The sequence below is a fragment of the Pinus tabuliformis genome, chromosome 7 (genome assembly GCF_031772625.1).
Source record: "Pinus tabuliformis cultivar Carrire ecotype Pingquan chromosome 7, CPIR1, whole genome shotgun sequence".
Lineage (NCBI taxonomy): Eukaryota > Viridiplantae > Streptophyta > Pinopsida > Pinales > Pinaceae > Pinus > Pinus tabuliformis.
The window spans coordinates 1,180,481,710-1,180,505,825 of record NC_142293.1 but is presented as its reverse complement, the minus strand read 5'-3'; the positions used below and the strand labels follow the sequence as shown (position 1 = coordinate 1,180,505,825).

At 38.1% G+C, this 24,116-nt stretch overlaps 1 pseudogene; it reads right to left on the bottom strand.

The window, feature by feature from the left end:
- Positions 1–701: 701 nt before the first annotated feature.
- On the bottom strand, positions 702–1,454 carry LOC149251660 (EID1-like F-box protein 2 pseudogene; annotated as a pseudogene).
- Positions 1,455–24,116: the final 22,662 nt, after the last annotated feature.

The window sequence follows — 24,116 nt, the reverse complement described above, 5'->3', positions numbered from 1 at the left end:
TAAAGTTGAGATGGAATTGGATTAAATCCAGAGTTAAGCATTGACTTTAATCCAGCAAAGAGAATTAGGGTATGCAATTACATATCAGATTAGCTGCTACAGACCAATTTCTTTTTATCACAGGGGCCATAACATATTCCAGATCTGCAGAACCAAGCATAATTCTGTCGAGCATTCATGAATTAGAAAATATTCTGATGAACATCACATAAAATCTTTTTTGAAAATATTATTGAATTGAAAAAGGAGTCACGAAGCTAATTATTAGTACAGTTATGTCCACAAATCCAAATATCTAGATGAGACCATAGGCCTTAAATGCCCTCTGCTAAATACTACCTCAATTATTTATAAACTGGTGGGCTGCAGGCCATCAATATATGGGTTGACATAAGATGTTCGATGCCATTCATCCCTTGAAGCCAACCATCTTACATCCATACAAGAATAGATGAGTATGTTCAGTTTAGTTTTCTTCTGTTCTGGAGGCCTCCTCCCAATTCCACAATGCCTTGTGAGATGCTTCTTCACTATGTGATGATAACAGACAAATTTTAGATCCCTCTTATCAAAATACAATGATGTGAAGGATGCCTATGGAGAAGCAAATAGAGCGGGAACTGTCATATGTTGAAAATGTCCAATAGAGAAATTCAACTACCAGCAAAAGGAAAAAGTTTGGAGAGAATCTGTTTTAGACATTAATCTTCTTCTGATGCAGTCTCAGAATCTGAGAGTGGTAAAAGTGTGCAGACTCCAAGCAAGTGCCCATTAAGGCATACAAAATACTCAATCTGGTCTTCATAAGATCACAATCTTCTATGCGCACTTTTAGGGATCATTTTGGCTTGAAGCATGCTTCATACCTTGGCACGACAATATGGGAAAATTTCTTTTGGATGCAATTCTACATGTTTTTCAATCAGCGTTTTCCTTACCTTTGATTTCCCAAAAGCTTTCAATACTCCTCGAAATAATCCCACATCACCGTTTTCTCCTTGGTCTAGATGATCACAAGGATCTGTCACATACAGAGTATCACTTCTGCACTGTGGTACAAGAAAACTCCTGCCAGATGTCCGTGAAAATCTTGCTCTATATACAAAGTGACCTGTTATAGGCTTCAACTGGAAAACATTGCTACTATCAGAGCATCCTGAACAATAGATCATAAGCTTTCCGAGAGCACTCCAATTCCCATCAATGGTGCCATGACTACCTCCATCAAGGAGATCAGCTACCATTTTTGGTGCCCGAGACTTACAAAACTCCTTCCAGAGAACCAGTTTGGCTATGTCTTCAAACCATTTGCAAACACAAGCTATAGAACAAAGTACCCTAGGGTTCGAATTAAGAGATTTAAATACAAGCAGCAACATTGTTTTGCTAAGGTGGCCATTGGCACTGCAAATACAAGAGCCTGAGTGTATGCAATGAAATCTCTTTACCATCATTGTTTAGGATATGTCCCTACTAGCAATTAACTATCTAGACACCAAAGTGGAGCCGTAATGTTTATCTCAAAATGCGTGAAATAAACAATGGTGAAAAGTAAGTACTCGGGATAATAGCTTAGCTATTGATGTGTAGCACTTCCCAAATAATCCAATTCTGTGTCTCTCTAAAGTTTTAGACACCCTTTCAATCAGTTAATAGTTCCAAACGAGCATCCCATTGGCTCATCTTCAAATTGTTTACAAAGAGACTGTCTACTAGAAAGCATGACGCTAAACTTATGAACCTTGCATTTGGACATCATAGGAGTAGAAAAGCGATGAACCCTTATTCCATACAAATGATTTAGCTTAGCTAGAAACCTGAAACATGAACATCAATCGGTATATAAATCAATACAACTGATGGCCATAGATTTCAGTTTTTATTTCCTTCAAATACAAAAGTTTAGTTTCCTTTTTATGCTATATTTATATCTTCAGATACAAACTACCACAAATTGAAAGAACCCACATGAAAAGTGTAACACATGGTACTGCTCTATATTTTATGCTATATGGTAATAGAAACAAAATTGAAAAGAAACATCAGAACAACCCAAATCCACTTAATTTTTTTTCTGCTGGAATTTGAATTGTAAGTACCCTAGTTTCATATAGAAATATGAAGGCTATATACCACTTTTAGGTAAACAATGTTTTCCAACTAGATGATGAAAGGCATTGTCACTATTTTGGGCCATACCCTTTTAGAAACAACAACCCAAACTAAATGATTAGTTACAAAGAATTAGAAATTTCACAAATATAGTAAACCAATATTAAGTGTGATTTATGGCCTTAAATGAGTTTCGGAGGGTAAACTTTGAAATGGCACGGAACTAAAATTAGAGGTCAATAGAGTGTGTGAGGTCCAATTATTGGATAGGGTTCTTGAAAAAATGCTCCTATAACATTAGATTTAAACATGAGGCATCTCAAGTCAAGTGCCTAATGTTTAAGAGCATGTGTTTCCTCCTAAGAGGTCATAGGTTCAAAAACCAGAAGGGGTTAGAGTAGGTATGCCTTCGTAGACAATAATCAAATTGTTGTGTGGAGGTGGGTCTCTTGTCCCACAAACAAGGGGGTTTCATACACCAATTTGGTGTCTCGCCTGGCTATGACCTTAAAATTGGATAATAATAATAATTAGGATATAAATTGTTAGAAATTCATAATCTGTAAGGGTGAAAGCATGGAGCTGGGTTACACTTTTTGGCAAGAGATGGCATGTTTGGGTGGAAAAAATGATTGCTCAATTGAGCCCTTTTTAAGCACTTGATTGAGCTGTTTGAGCACTTAAACAATGTAACCCAATGTTCTTTAGGAGCTCGATTTAGCCATGTCTTTGTGGCAGTCAAATGAAGGAGATTGGGTTTTGGATCTATTTTCTGGCTCAGGTAAGTTTTATTATATGGAATTGAATTTCAATATGTTATTTTTCAATTAATATGTCATTGTACTAATTTAGTTCATTATTTCTTTTGTGCTTGATAATTAGGTACAACACTAGCATGTTGCCTTCAAAAAGGAAGAAATTGCATTGCAATTGAAAAAGATCCAGTACAGTGCAATTTCATTTAGCAAAGAATTAATGCTCTTCAATTTCTTCCAGATGCAATGCAAGAAATTGGGTTGAAGAAAGGGGACTTTAGTGAATCACGTGTGGCAAAAAAGGCAAAGGAACCCCAACCACCATTACATGGAATGTTTGGAAAGACATATATTGGGAGATTCGCAGACATCAAAAATCCATTAGAAGAGGAAGATGAGCAAAAGGAAGCAAAAAATATTGTGGAAGAATACAATGATGAAACTCTAGAGGACGAAGAGTTTGGATTACGTGACATTGTTGATTAAATTTAAGCTATGCTTGGAAATCAAGCTTTGCAATGTTTTGACTTTGACATTTTATGGGAAGAATAAACACTCAAATAGGGTTGTTATGCGTTCAATATTTGTAATATGTGATTTTCGCATTGATTTTTAAGTTAATCATTATTTTTTGAAAAAAAAAGTGATTATTATTATTTTTTTGACATAAAATTCATAAAAAAAGCTATTATTTAACCATTTTTAGTTAAAATTATCGTATAAAAATTGTGATTTTGACATGTCAATTCTAGCAAAAAATTATCAAAACATGTAGTTTTTTAGTTATATTTATGTTAAAAATGGTTATTTTTATGTCCATTGTTAAAAAATATTGTTTTTTAGAAACAATTATTTCATGTGGATTGAAAAATTAATTAAGGATGTATAAATATGTAGAATATCGAAAATTCTAAATATCGACCTCCTAATTTAAAACTGCAAAACAATAAAAACCTCACTAAAAAAAATTAAAATTAAAATTAAAAAACAAGAAAATGTGAAGAAAACGACCACTTCAAAAATTATCAAATTTACAAAATAATTATTTACATTTTATACATTAGAAAATTTAAAGCCAAAAAACAGGTCTTTTAAAAAAAGGGGGTGATGAAAAATACTCATTTTTTAAAATCAGCATGAAAATCACTACCATTCTAAAATGTAATGTACATAAAACTATCCTTCCCATAACATTCCTTTCAAAAACTATGCTCTAAAAAAAACATGTTCGTTCTACATCACCCATTTTCAAAATCAGGTCACTTTTTTGCTATCTCTACGAAACAGGTAACAGTATCAGTTCCCGTTTCAAAGTTTACATTGTTTAGGGGTCATTATGCATCTATGCTAAGTCAGAATTGTAGCCGTGGTCGAAACTGATTAACGAAAAGGCTACTATAGGCGATTTCTATAGGAGTCCTCTAATGCTAGAGGTAGGCTTGTAATGCTACACGAAGGCATGTAATGTTACAAGAGGAAATCCAGGTGGTCTTTGAAGCTGAAAACATTGGCTTTAGGGTATGGAGAGGTGGATAGTACTTGAAGAAAATTAAAGGACATTTGTTTGAGCCTTTGTGCAAGCTCAGGACCTCTCTGAGGCTTATATTGCACTTGGATGAGTGCTCTCGGTGATCTACACAAAAGAGCTTATAAGATAGGGTTTTTGGGACAAAGTTTGGAGGTCGAATGACAAGATGCAAGAGGTCAGGATGGAAGTGGTGAAGGTTCCCTTCCCTATAGATCAATCATCCCTACAATCAATCACATCCATGAATCCATTTATTATTTAGAAAATGAAATAAATTATGATGGAAAATATGAGTTGAATTTAAATGACATCTAATTCATGTAACATCATTAATATAATCACTAAACTAAGTTCTAAACTACAGAAAGAGAATGTAAAAGAGGACACCTAACACTAATCCATTTCCAAGAAATCATAAGCACATTCATTTTGGGTTGTGGCTTTGAATCCTTCCACTCATTCTCCCATAATCAAGGTGGTGTAGAGGCTGCAACCATGGGATTTTATAGGTTAATTTCTACTAAAATGCAAGAAACTATGGACTAGTTGGAATGAAGAAGAAATATAAGTACAAGAAGAGGGGCCAAACCCTTTGGGTTTGCAAAGGGTTTGGCCCAAGCCCAAGGATCTTAGCCCTCTAAAAATAATTCAAATGCAACTTTAAATCCAAATTCTAATTATCAAAATGTGTAGGTTTAATACATCACATAAAAGTTGGAAATAACAATGTCAAGATTAGAGATCAATAGCTACATCTAGCTGAACAAAAACTTTGAATCCTGATGAGATAATTTCCAAGTTTATTTATACAAAATAGAATCTAAAGCAACTATGGTGAAAGTAGGAATGGTTCCATCGTTGATATTCAAAATGGTGGGATTTGTCCTTCTTGATATTCACTTGGACTAGAAGTCACACGACTGCTAATCAATTTGAATTGGTAAAAGAGGATATGGTGATCCCAAGCCTAGTTTTGGGATTTAAGGAGGTGGAGAAACACCTATATTCTCTTATAGTTGTCATATTAAGCCCCTATAAAGTAATAACCTCAAAAATGCTTCATTTTCAACAATTAAACCACATTAGGCCACATACTATGACAAACACCTTCTACTCCCCTTACTAAAGATCATTAGAGAACTTTTGAGGTCTAAAATGGGCCTTCTAAGAAAAATGTATAACCAAAATAAACTTTATAAGAACCAATGTGATTCAAGATAATGATGTCAACCATGGGGGATGATTTTCCATTTTTGGAGAAAAAAGTAAAAATAATAAAAAATAATAAAATAATAAAACTACCTTTTCAACTCGTATTTTCAGCTTATCTCCCTAAGGTTTTACTCAAATTTTGAGCAGGTGTACTCGTTGGATGAAAAATTTAATTCATCATCCAATGAGTATCCATGTTTCATACTTTTGATGGTCCCTGCTACATGAAAAATGAGAAATACATGAGAAAATGTGATTGCAATAACATTTTTCATGTATTTGTCATTTTTCGTGTAGCAGGGTTAATTAAAAGTGTTTAACATGGGTACTCCTTGGATAAGGAATCAAATTTTGCATCTAATGAGTGTTCCTGCTCAAAATTGTAGTAAACCCATAGGGAAATAAGTTGAAAATACTAATTGAAAAAGTAGTTTTTTTCAAATTTTCCCTATAAAATTTGATGATGTAATCTAATATTATTTTATTATTTCCACTATTATTTTATAATTTCCTTAGGAGACCTGTTTTAGACCTCAATACTACTCTAATGAATATAATGAATAATGTGAATTAATGAAAGAGGAGGATAATTTTAAGGTTGGAGGATGGCATATTAATCCTCAAAATGTACCCATTGATGGGACTCATCAACAACTATGAAATACACTATAGATGTTCTAAAAAATGCAATTACACTTGAGAATGACCAAGAACACTTGAAAAATGTGGAATGACTCGAAACGACACTTGATCACCAAATCGAAACTTGATACGACCATTTGGTAGGCTCAAAAGTTTCAATGTAGTGAAATTTTGGAGGGTCTTGTAGCTCTGACAACATTACCATTCATAAACACTAATTTCCACAAGGTATCTCTATGACTATATAGAGAACTAGAATATCAAATTTAAAATAGATGCACGCCATTACTGTTATTAAATATGGTTAAAGTTTCATGGTTTGAATCTTCCCGTAAAAAATGTTACAGTGAAAATGACAAGATTACTTGTTTGAAACTACTTGAATACCAGTAAAAAACCCTAAATTCCACAATGTATATCTCTAGAATTATGTCGAAACCTAATATGAAATTTTGGATATATGTTCTCATTATTCTCAGGATTTATTGTCTGAAACATCCCATAAAAAATAATTTCAGATAAAATTTTGTGTCGATATTTTTGATGTAGAAAAACCTTAGGTTTGTATGCTTTGATACAAAATGTTATGAAAAATGTCCCCTAAAATTTATATGAAACCAATAATTATAGTCCAATTCATTGGGGGGGTATCTTTTTACAATGCAATCCAATTTATAAGACAAGATAAGATGCCCCTAAGACAATGTCTACTTTATGTGTGTGTTTGAGTGTGTGTGTGTGTGACAAAGGGTGAAATAATGATGAAAATATACAATTAAACGTTTTTAATAACATAATAATATAACTAAAAAAAGTGATTAGTCAATATATAAGGCTCAATAATATGTTTTAGGGTTAATATGCATCTTCGTTAAGTGATTAACACCTGATGATCTAGAAAATACTACCGACAAGAAAGTTCTTTTGGATAGAGCTACCAACAAGAAAATACTACTAACAAGAAATTTTTATCACTAGAGCTAATTCATGTGAAACGATGTGGGAAAGAATCATCACAAGTGAATGAAGTGTAGATTATTTCTAGTTTTTTTGAAACCAACCTAGAATTCAAACCATGCAAAGTCTCTTGGAGGCACCCAAGTAGTTGAATGTAAGGTTTTACATGATCACTAGACTTCAATGATTCCTTAAATGATCTACGAGTCCTTCATTTTAGTATCTTAGGCCAGAAGAAATTTAGGTGTCTCAAACTTCATAAGTCTGTTCGCTATTCCAAGCTAGTTTTTACTTCACAAACCATAGTAGTTTGAGCAGAAATATTCATCATTTATCTAATATTCTAAGGGTTATCTGCATTCAGAGTATTATGAAATGAACCTCCTAAGCCTACCTAGGAAATTAGCCTCTAGGCCCCATAAGCCATATTACAATTAGGGCATATTACCAATTTCTCATTAAATGTTTTTAGATCCTTTATATGGAACCTTAGATTCATTAATATGTCTAATGTATGTGACTGACCATTAAAAATTTATGATGGTATGCACCCTACCAAAATCTCTGGGTTAATCCCTAAGCATTAATGGACATTAATTTTCATGATCATTGTAGTGTACACATAGTCACTACGCTATTGACCAACCTTTCATTCCCATGCCTATACTAGCTTGATTAGACATGCAAACACACATACTTAAACCATTAGTCATACAATGGAAAACATTATCCCTTCAATTGGTCAACATGCATAAGCAGTTATCACTTTAGAGTATTATGGGCATACCATATTACTTTAGTAAGGGTAATTACTATTAGTTAGAGAATCCCTAGTCATCTCACATATTCATACATGATCTCCGCATAACAATGTTAGTATATATATATATATATATATATATATATATATATATATATATATATAACTACATGTCATGCTTCCACTAAAACTCTATTCTTGGATGTATAAGGAGTCATATGAATAAAACTGCCATTACTTCCATAGTACTAAAATATCACACGAAAACTAATTATGTGCAATGTGCTACCATATTGCATGGGTATTAAAACTTCCAATCCACTTAAAATTATTTTATAGATAAATTCACACAGGAAAACCACATGCAAGTCGATCATGGGAAATCTAATGCTTTAATGCAAGTATTAACAACTAATTACCATGATTCTACCATTTCTCATATACATTAAAAATCACATACATAAGATAATAATTATTTCCATACAGATACACCTCATCTATACCACTGAGCTATATGATTTAACCATTTCAATAGAAAGGAACAAATATAGAGGTCAGAACCAACATACAAACATTCCACGCATATGACTAAAACCTCACATGGAGAGCGGAGCACCACCACCCAACCATGAATCACATCTGATTCCCCCAGAGCCAATGTTCTTGCCATGGATCAACTGTCCTAAATTCATCAATGCACTACCCTCTTTCACGATTTAGTTTCCATTTGTGGCGTCCTGCTTTTATGGATTTTTCCATTTGCCTAGGTCTACTTTGAAAATTCTCGTCTTTATCTCCCATGAGGCTTTTCGTCATAAAATATTTCCTTTATCTCCTGCAAATCTTTGATGTTTGATGGATATTTATCTCCCATTCATCCAAGCTTATCTAGAATCACATCTATAAGCTTCATCATGAAAGATTCATCTCTATCTGATTCCTCAATGGAATTTGGCAAGAATCTCATCTCTCTTGGTGCTCCACCCTCCAAGTGATTTATTTTATTAATTTATTTAATAACATATGTTCTTTTCATATTCCATATCATACCTAGCTTTCCTCAGCTTAGGTTTAAAATAGTTTAACCCACAAAGGAGGGTATCGCACCTATATTTCCTCAGATTAAGCTTAAAATAGTTTAACCTGCAAAGGAGGGGTATTACACCTAGCTTTCTTCAACTTAGGTTTACAATAATTTAATGCACAAGGGAGGGGTGTTACATACTGCCCGCCCTTAAACTTTACACTGTCCTTGGTGTATCACTATCTCATGTTCGCACTCACAAGTAGCTTATTTCTAAATCCACAACTCTCATGGCTCTACCATCTTATGAAAAACATTTGATGTACATTGGTTACAAGGAGTTCTCCCATCATATCTCCTTCCATAGCTACTTGTAACATTGTTTTCATACCATCTATGAGAAGTTATGGATGTAGAAATTTAACTATGATAAATATCATGATCTATTACTCAATATTACTAATGAAGCTATTGCTCATTTTTCATTTTATCTAAAAAATGGAAGTTCTCTTCTGGCATTCTTCCAAGCCTTTGTGTTCTTGTCGAACACTTTCTTCTTGCAGTTTCTCTGCATAAAACACATATGTTAGTATATTTTCCACATAAATTTGCCTGCAATGTCATATTAGATTAGTTCATATAACCATATATATTCATTATATATTTTCATCATATATATTCATTATAATTGTATGTATGCCAAACTAAAATTAACCATGGTTACGTCTCCTTGAACCACTTTTTACTTTCCTTCTTCTGTGCAACCTCTAGGTCAGTTGCCTGCGATAAATCTACCCAATTGTCACACAGAATAAGTCTATCTTGCAGACAAGATAGACCTTCCTAGAATCTAAAGAAGACATAATGACAAGCAAACCAACCAAACACTATCTTTCTCTAAATATGCTTTAATAAACAATGGAAAACAAGTGTTTTTAGGGCCTACCTTAGGTCCAACGCAAGTTTGTGGATGCCCTCGCTCCTTTGATCCAAATGAGCTCCTTTGTCGCGAATCTGCAAACACAAACAAGGCAAACAAATTAAATAGCACCTAAAAAGCCAAAATCATAAAACATATTTAACATGAAAGTCAAGGAGTCCATGAAGCAAATAACATAAGATACTTGTTGAGAAAAATGAGTTTGATTGTATTAATTCAAAAGAAGAAGAACTTTACAACCTTTGCCTTGACGCTGTACAAGCTCCTCCTAGGGTCCAGCAAGAAGTCTCCTCTACTTTGACAAGTTTCACTCACTCCCCAATGAAGCCAAAAAGGTATGTGATCTCTCCTCTTAAGCTCAAATAGGAAGTCTTGATTTCACCAACATTTACCCTCAAAAATGTGCAGCTTCTAACCTCCTTAGCAACCAGCCCAATGCCTGTATTTATAGTGCAATGGAGGGAGGTTACTAGGTCCTCCTTCAAAGGAATAAAGCCCTCCTTCAAAGGGATAAAGCCCTCCTTCAAAGGGATAGCTCTTCTCATCAAGGGATTAGCTCCTTCTCTTTTGGGATGCATGAACCACCTCAGAGCGAATAATCCACGTCAAAATTCCTTCTAGAAACCTCTAGAATTAACCCAAAGTGAGTTTTTTAAGATAAAACTTGCGCCTTTTGACTTTCACAGGGGTCCGCACCTACACCGTTAGGGATAGAGCGGGCAAGTCCGCAGTTTTTGTAAACAGAAGGTGCGGGACCACAGGTGACAGTGAGAGAAAGTGTGGAACCAGAGTTACATTGATTTTTAATGTCTTTCTCTCATTTCCAAAGCTTGATTTGAAGAGCTGAGGTCTGAGACTTGCTTAGGAGGATAGTACAAGTGATGATAGACCCATACTGACTGCAAATCATCATGGTCACGATATTTTTGTGTAACAGATTGCCCCCTAAAGTGCGAAGTCTGTAGTAGATGAGGATTTCATTGATCATTTAGGAAGAGTGAAGTACTTTATCATTTTGAGGATCATCTTGTGGAGAGCCCGGTTGGAAACTTTAAAAACATTCAATGCAAGAGATATATATGAGATAATATCATCGCTGAGGTAGGAATTCCCATACTCAGATCAAAACTGACTAGAAAAACTAACTATTGTTCTAATATAGGAATGATCTTGTAAAACATCACAAGTATAGACTCAAGTGGACACAGTATGGATGCAACCATCTGTTTATGAATAGTCCATTATATAATGATTACAAAATTCCTCATAGCCTGGATTGTGGAAACTAGATCCAGGGTCTTCATTTCTACTTCCCGAAACAGTACGATTCTATCCATGCGAATGAATGTGTTGATGTCGAACATGGTAGAAACCACTTGATTACCAGTCAATGATGTAAACTGTTAACAAGTGTGAGAGAAACCACCAGTGATGTCAATGGCTCTCAAAGTACCCAGTACAATCCATGAGATGTGAATAAATGTGTTGATGTCGAAGATGTCACGGAATCCTTTGATCGAAAGTCAATGATGCAAACTGTCATCAAAGGCGAGAAACCTACCATTGAGGCATGCATATCTCAAGGTACTGACGATTTCTAGATCATCTTTCTAGATAATGAGATGATGTCGATAGAAAGCGATCTATCGTAGGCAAGCCCACAACACGAAATCATAGATCAAGTTGAAGAAATTTAGTTGCAAAGACTGACTCAGGGATGGTCAAGATGGATGACAGATATTTTGCAGATGAATGGCTTATTGGCAGTGACCTCTTGAACACATAATGACACGACAGATGGTTTGGTGATAATTGACCCAAAGTTAATACCCAGAAACCGGCTGAAGAATTTCAATGTGGTTTGATCAACTGTTAGGCAAAGGATTTCCCAACCCACGTGAATAAAAGTGTCATGTTCAAGAGTGGTTACAAAGTATGACAAACAGACTCATTTTTCTCTCTTTTCCCCCACCATTTCTGGCAAGTACCTCTTTATTTTTGACAAGCTTGAGGAGGATAACATTTGCTTGATTATAAGCTCATCCTTTGGATGAGTCCAACTTAGTTTAAATTCGAACCCTAAGAAGGAGTGGTTCGTTCCTATTTGTAATTGAACATGTCCTTTACTGTGAAATTTTAACGAGTCCAGTATAGGAGAAACTCGGCGTTTTTCAATTTTAGAGAGTCTAAAAAAACTTAAGAAGACTCCAGGGTTGACCTTTTTCGTAAATTTATGTCTCTCAAGTCTGAGAGAGTATAAAATAATACTTGAGAGAATCGCTTGATCTTTTACGACCAAGGAGTACTTTTCGTCATTAGTGCCTTTGACCCGAAAAAGTAAAAAAATGATCAACGACACGTTGTTTTATAACCAATATCGAATTTGAAACGACAAAAATCTAGCAATCTTTTCATGTTTTTATTGTCGGAAAAGAGATGTAAGTGGACCGTATTTTAATTCCGTTTTAACGAGTTTAAAAGAAATGCTCGACAATATTTTCATGATTCAGGAGTCAGAAAAGAGCTTAAAGGTGTCTCTAAATGTTTTTCCGTCGAAAATGATACATTTCGCCTGAATAATCCGTTATCCTGCACAAAAACACAAACATTACTCATACCTGTTTGAAATAGATAAAAATGTCGCAAAAATACCTTTTCAAAGTGAAACATAAACAAATTTGCAATTTATTTACTCAAAAAACTTATAAAAAGGGCCTTCGTCAATTCATTTTTACCGTTTGAGTTTGGGTGAGAAAATAGTGCTTTTGCTCAGAAAACATCCCGTGAAGATTGCAGAAAATTCAACCGTCGGAATCGAGCGTCGTCTTCTCCAGGTAATCCACATCATCCTACTCTTCATTTTTAACCGTTTCAATGTTTGTTTTAGTCATTTATTTTCACTTTTGGGAGGGTTTTTAAGCATAAAACCCGCGCGCGGGGGCCCACAGGTTTACCACTGCCGACCCGCAGACCCCGACTTTTTCTCCATTGGGAAAAAGCTCGGGGTCCGCACCTTCCATGTAGACAAAGTGCGGTCCCATGCACTGTGTCTAACCTGGAGGGTGCGGTCCCCGTTGCAAGGGTTTTTAACCCAAAAATTCTGAAAAATGGACCAATCAAAATAATTTCTAGCAATTTAATTTATCCTTATGCTTGATGCAGAGAGTACATCATGCTAGATTGGCGTGAACGAGAGCATGAGGACGTGGATGTCGCCGCATGGAATCATCAGCCTTCACTTGATGCTTTGAGGGCGTGCGGCTTGTACAAATTCTGGGCCATTCTTGGCATGAGGGCTCAGGTGGATTTCTTACAGTGGATGGTTGATAGATGGAGCATACAGGACCAGTGCTTCTTCATTGGCGGCCACCAACTCGAAATCGAGCTGGCGGACATATATTTCTTGACTGGTTTGCCTAAGAGAGGCGAAGACTTGACTCTATTTGGGGCTAGGGCAGGTGGCCAGTCTGTCGATAGCTTCAGGCTAGAGTACTGCAACAGCCAGGCTAGAGACAAAGGGATAGACATAAAGACCATACCCTGTCCTGAGCTCATGGTGATTGCGTTCACTGTCACCAGACTTTGCGGGGCTGCCGCATTAAATATTGCCACCAGATCCCAGATGTGTATGGTAGTTGATTACTTTCGAGGCACCATCTTCAACTGGTGCGATGCTGTGTTGGCCAATGTGAAAGGCCAACTAACCAGGGCCAACAACGGATGACTAAAGACCTTTGGTTATGGGGCTTTGGTTGTGAGTTCTGGCCTGGAGAGGGTTCCTATGCTGATCCCGCAGCACCTTACTGTTGGAGCTGGGCTTCCTCGAGAGCCCAAACTGATGCGATGGGTCACAGTTATGGCCCGTCACCCGGACGAGAGGACAAAGGTTTCTTGATTCAAACCTGAGTATTTCCAAGGGCTGGAAAACCAGGTCTTTTCTATTCAGGACTTCCCTTATGCTGGGATAGATTTTCGTGGTGACCCAGACATGGTTCTTCCACCAGGAGAGCAGTGGGATGAGTCAGGTAAAATCTTTTTCAACATTTTTCCTATTTTATTTTATTTTTTGTTGCTTTTCCATCGTCTCAAAACTGATAGTAAAATATTTCAAATGCAGATGTGGGTCCATAGCGACCAGCTGCTCTCCGGCCTTACGAGAGGAAGCAACTAGCTGCACCCGCACCAGCCCCACGGGATGGATCAGCAGAGGTTTTGGCTGAGTTGGAGGGTCATCTCCAGCACTTGACAGGAGATATTCCGGAGACCACTATAGATGACATTCCTCGTCGACTTCAGCGCTATGTGATTGGGGTCCCAGGACCTTTTAGGAGGTTCCTTTGCAAGGTGGCCCGTGCAGTGGTTTCTTATAGAGATCATCACCAGTGATAGGATGATCGCCTATTATGGGCACATGTGACATTTTTGTTTTTTGTACTTATCATCTTTTCCGATCATAAGGTGTTTTTCAACCTATGATCGAGGACGATGTATTTTTTGACACACTCCTATATATATATCACTATTACCGGCTTATCTTGTAAATCATGTTATGGAATGGTTTTAAATTTACATGTATGATTATTGCAAATGTCTATTTAACATTCGAGAAGCAATTGCATCTACTAATGTATTTAAATATCTTGGAATATGCTGATATTCAATATAATCAAATTCGCGTTCCAAGAGACGCACTCTCAAAAATAATCTTAATAACACTGGATTTCTAATGGCATACACTCTATTAAGCTGTAATACAATGAGTTTAGAATCTAACCTCACTATCAAACTCCGAATCCAAAATGAAATAGATTCAGATAATAATTCAATCACTGCACTATACTCGGCAATGTTGTTCGTTGTTTGACCGAGGCTTACCCCATGCATAGATACTAACTCGTCAAGAGGGCGAATAGATAACCCAAGCTGCGGAAGATATGTTCCATGTATTATGACAAACACCATCAGCGAAACCAATGTATGTTTGGAGAGGCGTCGACATCTGCAATATCAAGAGTAAAACCAAGATAAGCAGGAATAATGACGAAAAAAAACTCTCTAAGCTAAGCACATTGTTTAAACTAAAACACACCAGCTAGAAAGAAAAACTAACCTAACTAAAAATCTCCATACCCTTCCGTTAAGCATAATACCTCTTCAAGTAAAGACCATTTCTCGGTTTACCCAAAGAGTCCCCGTCAAAGTCTACCAATTCATAGGCCCCTTTGGCTAGCTTTCGCTTGACAACATAGGGACCATGCCACATAGGAACGAACTTTCCAGTGCCTAATTTATCATTAGCTTGATCGTAAACTAAGACTAGATCTCCTTTCGAAAAATTTCGAGGGGTCACATTTCGATCATACTGAGCTTTCATGCGTTTTGCGTGAGTCTCGATCGCCAATGCAGCATCACGTCAATTCTCATCTAATTGAACCAAGTATAACAAATTCTTTTCCTCTTCGGAAGTGGCAGGAAGTAACTCGATGGCCATTTGTAGTGATGGGATTTCGCATTCAATGGGTAACACAGCTTCCAAACCATAGACTAGTTGGAAAGGAGTGAACCCTGTTGATGTTTTTACTGAAGTTCGGTACGCCGAAAGCACTGAAAATAGCATGTTGTGCCAATTCGATTGATGAATCCCAATGATTCATCGGATCATGATAACTAAAACTTTGTTGATGGATTCAACCAGACCATTCGCTTGTGGATAATAAGGGGTTGAACTATCGTGACGTAAACCAAGCTGGCCTGTAACTTCGGTCATCACAACGTTTCGAAAATGATGCCCATGATCAGTGATTATTGCTTGCGGGACACCAAACCTAGCAATTATATGATTGAACACAAAAATTGCAGCTGTCTTGCCATCTGCCTCAAATGTAGGCATTGCAACGGCCCACTTGGTAAAATAATCTACCGCAAGGATGATATACGCATGCCCCCTGGCCGAGTGAGGGTTACATGTAATAAAATCGATACCCCATTTCGCAAAAGGACCAACGGAAATTATAGGGTGGAGAGGAGCAGGTGGAGCGTGCATCTTTCGATCAAAAATTTGGCAGTTGTGGCATTTTCGGACCGCCGTAATACAATATTTAAATAAAGACGGCCAGAAGTAGCCAGCGCGCAATATCTTTTAGGCTGTGGCAAACCTAGACATATGACCGCCACATGCTCCAGAGTGACAGTCATTTAGAACCCTTTCAACTTCCTCGTGAGTTAAGCAACGTCGAAAAACAAAGTCTGCCCCACGGCGATAAAGAGTATCTCCAATAATCCTGAATTGTTGGGACTGGAATCGAATTTTTCGACGTTCTGACCTTGAAATTTCTGGCCGAAAGGATTGGGTCTGGAGATAAACAATGATATCCCCATACCATGGATCTAAAGTGCTGATTAGAAACAAGGATTCGTCCGCAATGGGCTCCTCCACCATAGTTTCCGTGTCAGCACGCGGGAAGTCACACATTAACTTCGCAGAAACTAAAGATTTCTTAGACTTAGACTTCTCAAATTCCAAGTCGAACTCCTGTAGGATAACAATCCATTTAGAGTACTTGCCCCCTAGCAATTGCTTGGTCAAAATGTAGATCATAGGGTTGCAATCCGAAATTATTGTAGTTTTGCGTAGTAAAATGTAGTGACGAAAACGTTGGACAGCTTGAACGGCTGCCAATGCGAATTTCTCCACATGTGAGTACTTTAGCTCAGTTGGATTTAAAGTTCGACTAAGGTAATAGATCACATGTTCAGTTCCGAATTCATCTTCCTAAACTAATACCATTCCAATGGTGGAATGAGAGGCGTCGAGATACAAGAAGTAATCTTGGTTGTAGTTGGGAGGATGCAATAACGGTGCATGGGTCAACGCATGTTTGAGTGCATCAAAAGATTTATGAGCTATCTCATCCCAATAGAATGGAGTATTTTGCTTCAACAACCGGGTAAAACCCTTTGTAACCTTGGCTTAGTTAGGAATGAATCGTCGTAAAAAGTTTGCTTTCCCTTGCAAACTTTGGAGTTGGCGAAGACTCGAAGGAGGAGGCAATTTGATGATAGCTTCGACCTTCGAGGGATTGACGTGAATGCCGGCTTTCGAAACTACAAATCCCAACAGTCAACCCGTTTCTATACAGAAGACACGTTTGTGTGGGTTCAACCGAATCCGATAATGCCTACACCTCATAGAAATTGCTCGTAAATGGACGAGGTGATCAGCTCGATGTAATGAATGAGCAGACAAATCATCGAGATACGATTGCACAATGTGATTGATGTCATGAAACGCATAAGACATCACCCTTTGAAAATTTTATCCGGCATTCTTAAGCCCAAAAGGTAACTTGCAATAAGCAAATGTCCCCCATGGACAAATGAAAGCCATTTTTGGTTGATCGGCAGGTAGAATATTTATTTGATTGTATCTGGAAAAACCGTCCATGAAGGAGAATATTTCGCTGCCGTCACAATCATCAATGATTTGGTCGATATAGGGAGTTGGGTAATTGTCCTTTGGACAGGCTTGATTAATGTCCCTATAGTCGATGCATATTCTTATTGTTCCCTGTTTTTTGTTAACCGGAACAATATTCGATACTCAATCCATTAACGGGATCAGATAAACGAAACCTGCTTTCAACAATTTTTCAACTTCTGCCTTAATTGCAGTAGCGTTTCGTGAGTGAATCTGACGCAAACGTTGCCAGACAGGTTTAGCATCCGGGTAAGTCTTGATCTCATGAACAACAATTGTGGGATCAATTCCTGGCATTTCCTCATAGGACCAGGCAAACACGTCACGGAATTCTTGAAATAGGGCCTTATATAGCTAAATTTCGTTATCTGTACACGAGGCACCTATATGAATGTTCTAAACAATTCTGGGCTTAATCGAAATGTCAATAGGAATAGTTCGAGAGATGTTTCCCAAATTTAACTCTGAATCAGGATGTTTCAGTGGATTCTGAGGTTCCTTGACATATTCAGTTTGTAAAAATTGATGAGAAATCATTTTCCAAACGATCATCCTCAGGCAAAAACGAAGATCTGTGATGGAGATATTCCCATGGTAAATCATCTACACATAGGATTTCACGAATTTTCTCATCAGAGTGAACAAGTTTAGAAAACGTGATTAAAGCCGAGGTTGATGCAAAAATTGATTCCTCACAGACCACATTTATTAAGTCATTTTCGGTTGAAGATGGGTCGGGAAACGACTGCACGGCTTCATAGGAAATTTCATCTAGAATCAAAGGCATGGCATTACCAAATGAGTCTATCTCAGATTCAGAAGGAACGATCCAAGGATCATCATAAACAATGGTGTCTAATGTTATCATATGAATGGTTGCAAATGAAGATGATGCGTTGATCGGAGGAAAAGGAAAAGTTCCCAGTAAATCGACATCTTTAACTAGTCCTACTCCAACATCCTTATATGGGATAGTCGTTTTACCGACATGCTGAATACTCTCAGAAGAGGCTGGGTCGGATGAAAAGTAAGCCACCTTGTCTATTTTTACGATCTTTCCATTATGTGGAAACTTTATTACTCGAAAGACCGATGAAACGACCGTTGTCATAGTGTAAGACCAGCTTCGACCCAAGAGAAGGTTGTAATCTAGAGGGGCATCAACCACCTCCACATCTAGACTAATGATTTTTCCTTCAACCCCTATAGGAAAATCCTGTAGAACGCCAAAAGGATGAAACCCACGGCCATCAAAGGCCTTTAGAATCATCGGGGATTGAATTTAGCGAAGGAGAACCAAGCAATCTCCAACACTGTATCAACATAATACATGTTGAGGCTCCCTCATCAATTACAGTCCGATGAATAGGCCTGTTTTTGACTATCACTGGAATCTGGAAAGCCATTTGATGAGGCAAACGTGGTGTACTATTTTCTATATTGAAAATTATTAGGTTCGAGTCCTGAACGTCAATAGCTCCTATAGCCGACAGAAGTAATTTACGTTGTGCTGGACATGATTGCAGCACTTCCAAAGCCGACATTGCTGAGGGTGAAATAGCTAAATCCTCAACAATGTTATAATTCTAAGCCGCTTTCGCATGTGGATTGAAAGCGGACTTTCGAAGTATACCCTTGGCGGGCGGTTTGATTACCAAGTCTGGATTAGGTTTCTCGATCTGTAGTGGATCGGAAGCGGGCGCTGAGGTTGATGGATTAGAATGAGAAGATTCTGCTTCTTTACCATCAACAGGACTTTTACCACCATAATCTTTTGATCGAGTCACAATCCTAACATGGGACATCATTAGTATGGGTTCTTCATTGGCACTCGAGGATGAACCTATCATCTTACTGTCTTGAGCCGGAAAAGGATCCTTCAAAACAGCAGGAGTTTGGGAACCCTTGACAACCTTCGCAACCTCTGCACGATGAGGGAAGTCTCTTGTAAAATGTTCATCGTCACAAGTGAGACAAGGATAACGAGGTTTGCGCTTTTCATCATTGGATTCTGCCTTTTCAGGTTTCTCCTTTGAACTTTTGTCCGTTTTATTCTTCTTCTTTCCTTTCTTCTTTCCATCGGATTTTGATTTGGCTGTAGATGACTCTACAACGTGAATATCGACGGAAATCTCTGCAGAAGAATATCCTGTTGGGGAATCAGGCAAGGTTATAATAGGAGAAGAATTCTTGGAAGATTTCTTCTTACTTTTAGTGTTAAGTGTACCAATCATACCATCAGCGGCATGAGATCCTGAAGGAGCTGCAGCGATTTGATTTTGCTTGGGAAGATCGGGGATTTTCTCGTGTAACATACCTGACTGAGTATAGACCAAGTCAAGGTACTGTGCTTGAGCAATTACTTGCTCCTCAGTAACAACTCCGGCTTTAGCTACATCTTCAGTGATCTTAGGCAACAAAGATTTTACAAACCACTCGGCCAGGATCGGATCCGGAATAAATACCTTCACTAAACGTTGTCGACGTCTCCACTCATGAATATGATCTTAAATGTAAGTGGATGTAGATTGTTTTAGCGAAGTTAGCGATTCCGTGCCATTGTCGTATCGGACTGGCAACTGAAAATGAGTTAAAAACGAGGTAGCTAACTGACTAAAATTATAAAAAGTGCCTCGCGGTAACTCAATTTACCACTTGGCCGCGAGACCAATTAGAGTGCGCTGGAAAAGTCTAAGATGGATTGAATCATCTGAAATGGAGTTAGATGCACACCAGAGGTGGTAAGTCATCACATGGTTCGATGGGTCCTCTCCTGATTTACCTTCAAACTTGGGAATGTCACTGGGCAACTTATTCGGTATTGGCGGCCAAAACGGAAGATAATTAATGGGATCGTTCGTTAGGCACGACAAGTCAGGTAAGTCCAAAGTTGCGATAAGCGGTAACTGCCGATTAGGATCCCTAAAACTCTGGGTAATGAGACCAGCCCCAGGAGGAGGATATCCAGGATAACTAGGAATAGGAATTGCGTTTGGGATATTGTATCCTCCCGGAAAACCAGGATTAACCAGACTGTACTGGGGTTGTTGAGGTTGTTGATAAGTGTACCGAGGATACGGTTGATACTGGTAGACTAGCTGCTGCACAGCTGGACCGAATTGGTACTATCCCTGGTACGGTTGATAAGTAAATTGTGGTTGACTTGTGACAACCGTACTTGAACCAGGTTGTCTTACAGGCATCTGAACCGAAGTTTGAATCGTCGATCCACACGGTGGTAAAGATGTCTGAGGAATAGATACAGGAATAGTAGAAACCAGAGCTGTCGATACTCCAGAAGTAGGTGGGGTAGATTGAACAGATGTTGCGGCAGTTGTAGCAGTCGTTTGAGGCGGAGTACGAGGTGTATTAGGCCCAGGCTGAGAAACTACCGAAGGTACAGAAGTTTGAATGTCAGACTGGATTGGTTGCTGGGGTGAACCAAAAACTAAGGGTTGTCCAGTTTGAGATGACTACTGTACATTTGGCTGCAACACCTGTTGAGTTTGCGATGGATCCCACACTATATTCATTCCGGGGTACTAACCCATAACAGGTTGAGAATACTGAGGACCATAACCGGGTTGGGGGTAGGATTGATAATTGAAAGGTACATTTCCCGTTCCTTGAACATACGTTTGACCGGAGGGTGGTTGGAAACCTTGGTTCGAGTACTGACCTTGGGGTTGATACCCTTGAGGCACGTACTGATACTGGGGTTGACCTTGAGGTATAAATTGATACTGGGGTTGACCTTGGGGTACATATTAAGTCTAGGGTTGACCTTGAGGAACGTACTGTCCCATAGGTATGTATTATCCTTGAGGTTGCCCCCCAGATGCAAATTGTGTACCTTGAGGTTTCCCCCCAGGCGAGAATTGAGGCTGCCCCCCAGGCGGTAACTGGCCACCTTGAGGTTGAGGATTGGGAATAGAACCTGACATCATGAGAATGTCTTCTATGCTCAATGACTTAGTACCATTACTTCCAGTTAATAACCCTTGCTCAATGGGTTGAGGAGATGCTCCCGAAAAAGTACCCGAAAGGGACTGATACCCGGAGGGAACAGAAGGATCGTCGTACAAAAAAGATTCAGGAGATTGAGTAAACATGGATGATTGTCCTAACATATTTACAGGAGTATAATAACCTCTAGGTGTTGGGTGATAAGGAGCATGAGGTGGTGAAAAACTTAACCCTGAGTTTTCTAAGAAATTAGTCAAAGAAAGATACCAAGAACTGCTCCTAGGTGAACTATAAAAAATTGATTCACGCTCCCTTAGCTCAATAACAGGTTGATTTTCATGGATAGGGATGTCTACTTCTTCTTCCGGAGCAAGTTCTTCAATAGCAATAAGTCCAGAAGGAAGATCTTGGGTGATTACTCTTTCTACCCTAGGTGAACCAGGACCACTAGAAGTTGGAGAAACAAACCCCGATGTCGGAGTAGCAGCAAATTCACTTTTAGGCTCGGATATTTCAGGTTCCTCACCTATATCACTAGTAGATGAAAAGCTAACAGTAACTTCAGAAATAGACACTGACTGTGGATTATAATCTGCCACTAATGGTTGAAAATCAGGATGTACAATCAAAGAAGATTCTCCTTCTTCAAGTGACCCAAATCTACTGTCTCTAGGAGTTACTAGGACTTTCAAGCCTTCAAGCTGGCTCGGTACTTCCTCAGGAGGTTGGCCCCGAAGTCTACAGGACTTCCTCAGTAACTCAGCCACGTTTACAAACTCAGGAGACTGGCCCCGAAGTCTACGGGACTGGCTTGGTAATTCAGCCACTGTTAAAAAAATTTAAATACATCACATGCAAACAAAGTAAAATCTCAATGGAAAGCACCTAAAGTCTCTAAAGAACCAAACAAATTTGAATCACACGCCTAAAGAATCTAGGATATCAAACACACACAAACAGTAACTTTTCGTACTGAAAACACTAGTTGGTGATGAAATCCAGCGTCGCAGAGTTCAATACAGAAATGGTGGTTGGAACAGTTACCTCGGCAACCTGCTTAATGAATAAGCTGGCATAAGTTCCTCCACTTAACTGTCTCGAGTGAAGAGAACCCCCCAGAAAATCCAAGTGAGTCTAGCCGACGTCTGCTCCAGGTACAGTGGGATATTCCCACCACTGTCACCTCAGGAAGAGTCCTAAAGAATATGGCCACTAAGTTTACCAGCTGAAAAGAATATACCTGGGGGAACAGTCTATGATCTGATACGCATGCAAGGGCAGAGTAGCAAGCTCAATCCCCTTGAAGGCTGCTTGACATAATCCAAGGTTTACAAACAAGTGACCCCAGGCTCCTTGACAATGGTTAATCCGAGGTTTACCGTTTTTAATACGTGAATATCTGGCATCGTTCCCAATGAGGAAGGATTGATTCCCACACTGGTTCGGACACGATCTCGTGCTTCTCCTTTAAGAGGAGATTTCCCAGAGCATAAATGCAACAATTGTATTTCTTCCCTACCACAAGATACAACTACTTGTTTGTTTTTACTATCTTGGAGAGTTAATTACTCTGCTACTCCAAGACACTAGCCTAAGCTAAGTTGGTGTATCAGAGCCCTAGAAATAAAAATGTTACTAGATGAATTTTACTTTAAGTGTTATTTTTTATTGGTTTTTGTTTAAGTCAAAAGGTGCGGAGATGAAACTCGTGGTATGATGACTCGACTCAAAATCACTAAAAATGCACCTAATATGATTTAAACAATCTTTTTCTCTTCGATGAACTTCTAAACTAAGAAAGAGTTTGAGAATGCAAATACTTTGTAAACACAAATCTTTCTCAATCAAACAAATTAAAAGAAGAGCTTTTGTCCTTTTCCAATGCACTCAAAGCGAGACAACTAGTTATTTCACAAAAATTTCCTTTTTCGTTTCAAAGCACTCAATCACTACAAAAACAAACGTTTTTCCAAAAGAGATTTTTATATTTTTTATAAAACACTCAAAACTATAAAAATGACTAACTTTGAAATCTATAAATTATAAAAACCTATTTGAGGTCAAAGCCTACTAAATGTCTTTTTTAAGGATGTTTTACCTAGCTAGATGTAAGCTAAGGACCAATTTATGCAGAATCACAAATAAGTCAAGAACAACCAATTTTGTTTTCTTTTTGAAAATGAAAATCCAAACTTTCAAGCACAAGCTTTTCGAAGTTTTGTAAAGAGAAAACTCAAAGCGGATTCCTCAACAAGGGGAGATTTCATAAATGGTCAGACTCAAATAAAAGGCTGGTAGACACTAAGGTGATCTGAAGTCCCTACAGCTTCTAAGCTCAGAGCCACTACACAACCAAAATCAAAAACAAGCCCAATAAGCAAAACTCCTAGGAATTTCACCTAAAACCCTAACGCTAACGAAATCAACCTAAGGAAAGCTTCTGACAAGTTATATGTAGGTCTGGGCAGTGGATAACAATTTCTAAACAAAAAACTAAGTTGACTAACAGAGGAGATCTTAGGTTTTTCAAAATTTTAACAGGGTTCACAGGCCCACAGTTGACACAGGTGCGGTCCCGCTCTGTGCTAAAAGCCAAGCTGCGGGTAGGTATGCACTGTGTCAAATAGCTAGGGTGCAGTCCTCTTCCAAAGCTATGAAAAACAAAAAATAACCCTGGATCTACAAACTCTACCGAATTTTACACACAACAAGCCAAAAACAGAAACAAAAACACAGTTTCTCA